General features: G+C 42.0%; 1 pseudogene; it reads right to left on the bottom strand.

The window, feature by feature from the left end:
- Positions 1–566: 566 nt before the first annotated feature.
- LOC143774980 (hepatocyte growth factor-regulated tyrosine kinase substrate pseudogene) overlaps positions 567–9206 on the bottom strand; it is a 67666-nt pseudogene continuing 59026 nt past the window's right edge.

Below are 9206 nucleotides of genomic sequence, written 5' to 3'. Positions count from 1 at the left end.
TAAGGTCTAATTTCCAAAACAGGGTCACTTGTTGGAAGTTTCCACTGTTTAGTCATATCAGAGGGTTTCCAAAAGAGACATTGTGTCCGCTCTTGATTCCAGTCACTTTTGCATTCCAAAACTCAAATAGTGCTCCTTCCCTTCCGAGCCCTCCCATGCACCCCAACAGTGATTTTTCCCCACTTATAGGGTATTGGCATGCTTAAGAGAAATTGGACAAGACATTTTGGGGTCTATTTTGTCCTGTTACCCTTGTGAAAATATGAAAGTTGGGTCTAAAATAAAATGTTTGTGAAAAAAAGTTAAATGTAAATTTTTTTCCTTCCATATTTCAATCATTCCTGTGAAGTACCTGAAGGGTTAATAAACTTCCTAATAATGGCTTTGAGCACCTTGAGGGGTCAAGTTTTTCGAATGGTGTCATTTTTTGGTTATTTTCTGTCATATAGGCCCCTTAAATTCAAATGTGATGTGGTTCATAATTTTTTTTTTTTAAATGTTGTTGTAAAAATGTGAAATTGCTCATCAAGTTTTAACCCTTACAGCTTCTTAACAAAAAATAAGTTTCAAAAATTATGCTGATATAAAGTAGAGATGTGGGAAATGTTGTTGATAGAATGAAAGAGCCACGGAACTGCAGAATCATTGGTGATACTCCTGCCGCGCACATTGTTGCTCTTCATGCGGTTTACAAAAGTGGTGACTGCATTCTGCAGAGCCTTCAAGAACTGGTGAGGATTCTCTGCTGTCTCATCATTCTGGTATTGCTGCTCCATGATGTTCACCATGCTCATAGGAGGCACCTCAGCAACTTGCACAGTGTCACTCATTGGTACGGGAGCAAAAGGAGTTGGACTCTTCCGGACGTCCTCCTGTCTCTTCTCCCAGTAATTTCGGTTCAGATACTGGGCCAGCTCAGGATCTTTATCTTCAGCAAGAGGAGCAGATGAATTCACAGCAGAGGAGTACAAAGTACTGATGGGGGAGCTGAGGAGGTGATGGGTGGGCTCGGTTTTCAGATGGATGCCATAGGTATTCTTATGCCTAATCCTTTCCTTCTCTTCAACCTCAGATTGTGACAAGGCTATGGCAAGCTGCAGCTCCTCTTCTTCTTGCAATGCAGTTTCATCTCTCTTGGGAGGCATCTGTGATTGTTCAGATAAAGGGCTGGTCAAATACTTAGGAGGCAGTTCACTTGTAGTGGCAGATTTGCTTTCACCTTTCTTGTCCATCTGTTCACAGCAGGGCTCACAAACACGCAATTCCTTTTCAATTCTAAATTTGGGATGGTGGAATATTTAGAGAAACATTTTCCACAGAAAATTTGTCCATAGGCTCTGCAGTGATGCTTGCGGGTAATGACACCAAACTGAACACGGCAGTGATGACACTCCTCAGCATCCACCCAGTCAGGGGCGCATTCAGCTGCAAACATGTCATCAATTTCCTTAAACTCAGGGAAATTATGTCCTTCCACTTTCATGATTTGGTAGGTGTCCTGTACAGCTTTCTACTTGGGTTTGTTACGGAAAGCATCGGCCCAGGCCTGAATCAGATACAAAATCTTGTTCTGCACATTTGGTTCCACCTTTTGCAGTTCTTTCAGCTCTTACATCATTTACTTATTGCGACTTCATCGTGTACAGTTTTTCACTACAGACTCCAACACCTCCAGAGCAAACAGGGCGACATATGGGTTTTTGTCATTGACTTTCTTCTTGATGGCCCCCACTGTATACTTGGCTTGAGTGTCTCCCTGGCAGAGACACTGTTATATAGGGCCCTTAAATTCAAATGTGATGCGGTCCATAAAAAATGTTGTTGTTTTTTATTTTGTTGTAAAAATGTGAAATTGCTCGTCAAGTTTTAACCCTTACAACTTCTTAACAAAAAAATTATGTTTCAAAAATTGTGCTGATATAAAGTAGACATGTGGGAAATGTTACTTATTAATGATTCTGTGTGACATATTTATCTGATTTAGGGGCATACAAATTCAAAGTTAGAAAATTGCTAAATTTACAAAATTATTGGCCAAATTTTTGTTTTTTTTTTGCAAAAAACAGTATCAGTTGGATCCGTTCAAGCTTTCCAGAGATATGACCTCATAAAGCGACACTGGTCAGAATTGTAAAATTTGATTTATGAAGGTGAAAATAGCCTTTGGATGTAAAGGGGTTAAAGGATTCTGGAGAAAATATCCTGGGAGAACATTGATTTAACTGCTGTTAGAGTTACAGTTTTAATATTGTATCCATTGTTAGACATACGATAGCTTTATTCAAAATGTGATGATATGCTGCTGTGAAACTAATGGTATTTGTTAACCTAGCTTCTTAAAAATGCCTTTATTATTATTGTTGTGACTCTATAACTCAATTTTGAGCCTGCTGGTTTTCAATTAAAGCAATAAACTGCATTTTTAGACCTCCTAGCAGAACTATTGGGGTTTGCAGACTATATACATATATATATATATATAAATATACAAGCAATGCTGGGTTCAAAACGGAGTTGTGCTATTTAGTTTCTTATGTGTACTGCATGATAATCATGCATATTTACAAAATGTTAGGCATGGTGGTCCAAGAGTTGTAACGTAACATTCAACAGCATAAGGAAAACAAACCACTTAACCATAGCTATTGTTAAAAAGAATGTTTTTTAACATTCTTGGATGCATTGTTATTTGATATATACTGTATATATGTACATATACACATGTATATATACATATATATATACTGTAAATACTCCAGTATAAGCTGACCGGAGTATAAGCTGAGGCACTTAATTTTGCCGTGGAAAACAGGGTAAGCTTATTGACTCAAGTATAAGCCGGGTATGCATTGTCCCCTCATCCCTGTCCTGCTATACAGTGGGGCAAAAAAGTATTTAGTCAGTCAGCAATAGTGCAAGTTCCACCACTTAAAAAGATGAGAGGCGTCTGTAATTTACATCATAGGTAGACCTCAACTATGGGAGACAAACTGAGAAAAAAAAAATCCAGAAAATCACATTGTCTGTTTTTTTATCATTTTATTTGCATATTATGGTGGAAAATAAGTATTTGGTCAGAAACAAAATTTCAACTCAATACTTTGTAATATATCCTTTGTTGGCAATGACAGAGGTCAAATGTTTTCTGTAAGTCTTCACAAGGTTGCCACACACTGTTGTTGGTATGTTGGCCCATTCCTCCATGCAGATCTCCTCTAGAGCAGTGATGTTTTTGGCTTTTCGCTTGGCAACACGGACTTTCAACTCCCTCCAAAGGTTTTCTATAGGGTTGAGATCTGGAGACTGGCTAGGCCACTCCAGGACCTTGAAATGCTTCTTACGAAGCCACTCCTTCGTTGCCCTGGCGGTGTGCTTTGGATCATTGTCATGTTGAAAGACCCAGCCACGTTTCATCTTCAATGCCCTTGCTGATGGAAGGAGGTTTGCACTCAAAATCTCACGATACATGGCCCCATTCATTCTTTCATGTCCCTGGATCAGTCGTCCTGGCCCCTTTGCAGAGAAACAGCCCCAAAGCATGATGTTTCCACCACCATGCTTAACAGTAGGTATGGTGTTTGATGGATGCAACTCAGTATTCTTTTTCCTCCAAACACGACAAGTTGTGTTTCTACCAAACAGTTCCAGTTTGGTTTCATCAGACCATAGGACATTCTCCCAAAACTCCTCTGGATCATCCAAATGCTCTCTAGCAAACTTCAGACGGGCCCGGACATGTACTGGCTTAAGCAGTGGGACACGTCTGGCACTGCAGGATCTGAGTCCATGGTGGCATAGTGTGTTACTTATAGTAGGCCTTGTTACATTGGTCCCAGCTCTCTGCAGTTCATTCACTAGGTACCCCCGCGTGGTTCTGGGATTTTTGCTCACCGTTCTTGTGATCATTCTGACCCCACGGGGTGGGATTTTGCGTGGAGCCCCAGATCGAGGGAGATTATCAGTGGTCTTGAATGTCTTCCATTTTCTAATTATTGCTCCCACTGTTGATTTCTTCACTCCAAGCTGGTTGGCTATTGCAGATTCAGTCTTCCCAGCCTGGTGCAGGGCTACAATTTTGTTTCTGGTGTCCTTTGACAGCTCTTTGGTCTTCACCATAGTGGAGTTCGGAGTCAGACTGTTTGAGGGTGTGCACAGGTGTCTTTTTATACTGATAACAAGTTTAAACAGGTGCCATTACTACAGGTAATGAGTGGAGGAAAGAGGAGACTCTTAAAGAAGAAGTTACAGGTCTGTGAGAGCCAGAAATCTTGATTGTTTGTTTCTGACCAAATACTTATTTTCCACCATAATATGCAAATAAAATGATAAAAAAACAGACAATGTGATTTTCTGGATTTTTTTTCTCAGTTTGTCTCCCATAGTTGAGGTCTAACTATGATGTAAATTACAGACGCCTCTCATCTTTTTAAGTGGTGGAACTTGCACTATTGCTGACTGACTAAATACTTTTTTGCCCCACTGTATGTGGCTCCCCTGTCCTGTCCAAGTATGTGTGGCTCCCCCCATCCTGTCCTACTATGTGTGGCTCCCCCATCCTGACCTGGTATCTCTTGCCCCCCTTTTGTATGCATTGCTCCCTGAGTCGTTGTATGCATGGCTCAGCTCCCCCAGTCGTTGTATGCATTGCTCACCCCCTGTCCCATAGTTGTAAGCATGGCTTGCCCTCCCCCCGACCTACTTACCCTCCTCCCGTCCTACTCACCCTCCTCGCACTGTCGCTGCAGCTCTGTTGTCCGGGCGCGGCAGCTCTCCTGTGCTGAGTGGCCACATGGTACCGCTCATTAAGGTAATGACTATGCGCTACACGCCTATGGGAGTGGAGATGCGCGTATATGCATTACCTTAATGAGCGGTATCAGGTGGCCGCTCAGCACAGGAAGAGCTGCCGGCGCCAGGACAACGGAGATGCAGGGACAGAGATGCAGGAACGAAGATGCAGCGATGGCGTGAGGAGGATGAGTATGATGTCTTCTGGAGCCCAAGGCTGCAGCTGTCACTGTGCCACAGGTGCCGACTCCTGCTGCTCCGCCGCTCCCCGGGTGGACCAAAAATGGGTGGACAGAAAATAATAACATTTATTTTGATTTATATACAAAATTATTTTTACTAACGCAAGCATAACATTGATAATTAAATTTTATTCTGAACAATAATACAAAAGCCCTTAAAACTGTTTTCCATCACAATTTGCACAGCTTTGAAGTCTGCCTCTTATGCTTTGACAAACATTTTTGCACAAGTCTCTTTGGGTATTAATTTCTTGAAATGCATCTGTTATGTAATTTTTCAAATCACTGACACTTTTTGGTTTTCGACTATAAACTTTGTCCTTGAGTACTCTCCAAAAGAAAAAATCCATTAGGGTCAAGTCTGGTGAACGTGCCGGCCAATCAAGTGGGCCTCTTCGGCCAATCCATTTATTAGGAAATGTTTCACTGAGATACTCGCGGACTACTCTTGAATAATGTGGAGGGGCCCCATCTTGTTGGAAATAAAGGTCATTTGAATTAAGCTGTTGCTGTACCTGGGGAACAACTTGATTCATTAGAATTTCGAGATACTTATCTCCTGTGACTGTTACATAACAAAAATGGTCCAAAAACACCTAAACTTGAAATACCACCCCAAACATTGACGCCAGGCTCATTTAGCTGTTGCTCTAATGTCAAATGCATGTTCTCATTATACCAGTAAATACAATTATGTCTGTTTATATGGCCAGATGATTTGAAAGAAGCTTCATCACTCCACATAATGGTATCTAAAATGACTGGATTTTCTTTAATTTCGTTAAGCATAATCTCACTAAATTGCAGCAGCCTGTCTGAATAATCCTCAAATAAACCATGAATTAGACGTGGACGATAAACTTTCCACCCAATAGATTTCAGGATTCACATGATGGAAGCTTGTGAAATTCCCAATTCTAAAGAGACTCTTCTGGTGGACTTTTTTGGACTCTGAGCAAATGTTTCAGCAACAAGTTGTTTATTATTTTCTGTACAGGCTGTTTTGGGCCAACTAGTTTTTGGAGCATTAAGGATTGAGCCAGTGGCATCGAATTTGTCACGAATGCTGTAAATGGTTTGTCTCTCTGGGGCTTGAGTACCAAATGTTTCAACCCAATTTGCTCTAACTGTTTCAGCATTTTGAGATTTCCAATACTCTTAAAATCCATTTTTTTTTTATCTGTGTTTAAATTATTTGCCATTATGGGTTATCTGAATTATCTGAAAAGAAAACAGATTTGGGGGAGATTTATCTGTGAAAACTGGATCTGTGAAACTGACTCAGTTTCCCTTAGCAACCAATCAGATTCCACCTTTCATTTTCCAAAAAGTCTGTGAAGAATGAAAAGTGGAATCTGATTGGTTGCTAAGGGCAACTGAGTGAGTTTCACTTTTACACCATGTTTGATAAATCTCCCCCTTCATAACCCTATTACACATACTGTCCACCTACTTTTGGACCACCCTGTATTTCTCAAAGAATATGAATGATAACACCAAAACATTTTTCCACTCATGGTTAGTGGCTGGGTAAAGCCATTTATTGTCAAACTATTGTGTTTTATCTTTTTAAATCATAATGGCAACCCAAAACATCCAAATTACCCTGATCAAAAGGTCACATACCCCATTTCTTATTACCGTGTATTGCTCACTCTAACATCAATGACAGCTTGAAATTATTTGTGGTAGTTGGAAATGAGGTTCTTTATTTTCTTGGATGGTAAAGCTGCCCACTTTTCTTGGCAAAAAGCCTCTAGTTCCTGTAAATTACTGGGCTGTCTAGCATGAACTGTGCACTTGAGATCTCCCCAGAGTGGGCATTGAGGTCAGGAGACTAAAATAGCCACTCCAGAACCTTCACTTTGTTCTGCTGTAGCTAATGACAGGTCGACTTGGCCTTGTGTTTTGGACCGTTGCCATGCTGGAACGTCCAAGTACATCCCATGCACAGCTTCTGGGCTGATGAGTACAAATTTGCTTCCAGTATTTTCTGATAATGTGCTGCATTCATCTTTACTTCAACTTTGACCAAGTTTCCTGTGCCTTTGTAGCTCACACATCCCCAAAATATCAGCGATCCATCTCCTTGCCTTACAGTAGGAATGGTGTTCCTTTCATCATAGGCCTTGTTGACCTCTCTCCAAACGTAACGTTTATGGTTGTGGCTAAAAAGTTCAATTTTGATCTAATCACTCATCAATTACCTTGTTGCAGAAGGTTTGAGGCTTGTCTCTGTGCTGTTTTGCGTATTGTAGGCAAGATACTTTGCGGCATTTGCACAGTAATGGCTTTCTTCTGGCAACTCGACCATGCTGTCCATTTTTCTTTAAGTGCTTCTTTATTGTGCATCTTGAAACAGACACACCGCTAGTTTTCAGAGAGTCCTGTATTTCAGCTGAAGGTATTTGGTGTTTGTGGGTTTTTCTTTGCATCATGATCAATTTTCCTGGCAGTTAAGGATGACATTTTGTTGGTCTACCTGACTGTGGTTTTGTTTTTACAGAGCCCCTAATTTTCCATTTGTTAATCACAGTTTGAACGCTGCTGACTGGCATTATCAATTTTTTTTTTATATCTTTTTGTATCGCTTTCCTGTTTTATACAGTTCAACTATCTTTTCCCATCAATCCATTGACAATAAATTGCTTTCCCCATAACTCACAATTAGAGATGAGCGAATATTTCAATGTTCGGTTCGAGTTCGCAATATTCGTCTATTAATTTGTCAAATTTTCGCCAAACATAACCAAACGCCATTCAGCTCCAAGGGAGGCAAAAACAAACACATGCACAACACCTTATAACTAGGGTTGAGCGAAACGGGTCGGCAATTTTCAGAAGTCGCCGACTTTTGGCAAAGTCGGGTTTCATGAAACCCGACCCGACCCCTGTGTGGGGTCGGCCATAAAGTCGGCGATCTTCTGAATCTGGAATCGGAATTCCGATACCGATTCCCGATATGTTTAAGATATCGGGAATTGGTATCGGAATTCAGATTTAAGTGTAAAATAAAGAATTAAAATAAAAAATATCGCTATACTTACCCTCTGACGGGCCCTGGTACTAACCGGGAACCTTCCTTCCTTAGAATCAGCCTTCCAGGACCTTGCGGTGACGTCGCGGCTTGTGATTGGTCGCGCGGCCGCCCATGTGCCGCTCGCGCGACCAATCACAAGCCACGACGTCACCGTGACGTCACCGAAGGTCCTGGAAGGGCTGATTCTTAGGAAGGAAGGCTGCCGGAACGAAGCCGAGGGTGAGTATATTCCTGTTAGGTATATACTCACCCTCGGACACGCCCTGCTTCTTTCCGGCAGCCTTCCTTCATAAGAATCAGCCCTTCCAGGACCTTCGGTGACGTCACGGTGACGTCGCGGCTTGTGATTGGTCGCGCGAGCGGTCACATGGGCGGCCGCGCGACCAATCACAAGCCGCGACGTCACCGCGACGTCACCGCAAGGTCCTGGAAGGCTGATTCTAAGGAAGGAAGGTTCCCGGTTAGTACCAGGGCCTGTCAGAGGGTAAGTATAGCGATATTTTTTATTTTAATTCTTTATTTTACACTTAAATATGGATCCCAGGGCCTGAAGGAGAGTTTCCGCTCCTTCAGATCCTGGGAACCATTGGAAACCCAATGCACTGCATTGGGTTTCGAGTTTCGGCCGACCCCGACTTTTTTATAGGATCGGCCGATTTCACTCGACCCGACTTTTGAAAAAGTCGGGTTTCGTGAAACCCGACCCGATCCTATAAAAGTAAAGGTCGCTCAACCCTACTTATAACGGCTCCAAATACCACGCACATCAAATTAGGGGCAGACAACAAGAAAGTGGCCTCAATTCACCCACAGTACTAACTGTAGCATGGCACGGCAGCAATCAGCCAGGCATAAGGTATCGGGGTATGGGACAGCATTTACAGCTTTCAATTGAACGTCACAGTAAGACGAGGTGGGTGAGGCATCGGTGTAGGCATCCTGTGCTGGGAGCCCTGATATCACATGCAGCACCTCTACCTGCTTTTATACTCGACCATACTCAGGTGGTACAAATATCACATAAATTTCGTAGACTACTGTTGTCAAAAAGATCTAAGGAAAATAACACGGAGTCAAGGAAGTGGTCTTGAAGGCCTACTGCTACAGACAACACGCATGAAGTAGACCCAACAAGG

The sequence above is a fragment of the Ranitomeya variabilis genome, chromosome 5, assembly GCF_051348905.1.
Source record: "Ranitomeya variabilis isolate aRanVar5 chromosome 5, aRanVar5.hap1, whole genome shotgun sequence".
Classification (NCBI taxonomy): domain Eukaryota; kingdom Metazoa; phylum Chordata; class Amphibia; order Anura; family Dendrobatidae; genus Ranitomeya; species Ranitomeya variabilis.
This window is presented reverse-complemented; position numbering and strand designations above follow the sequence as displayed.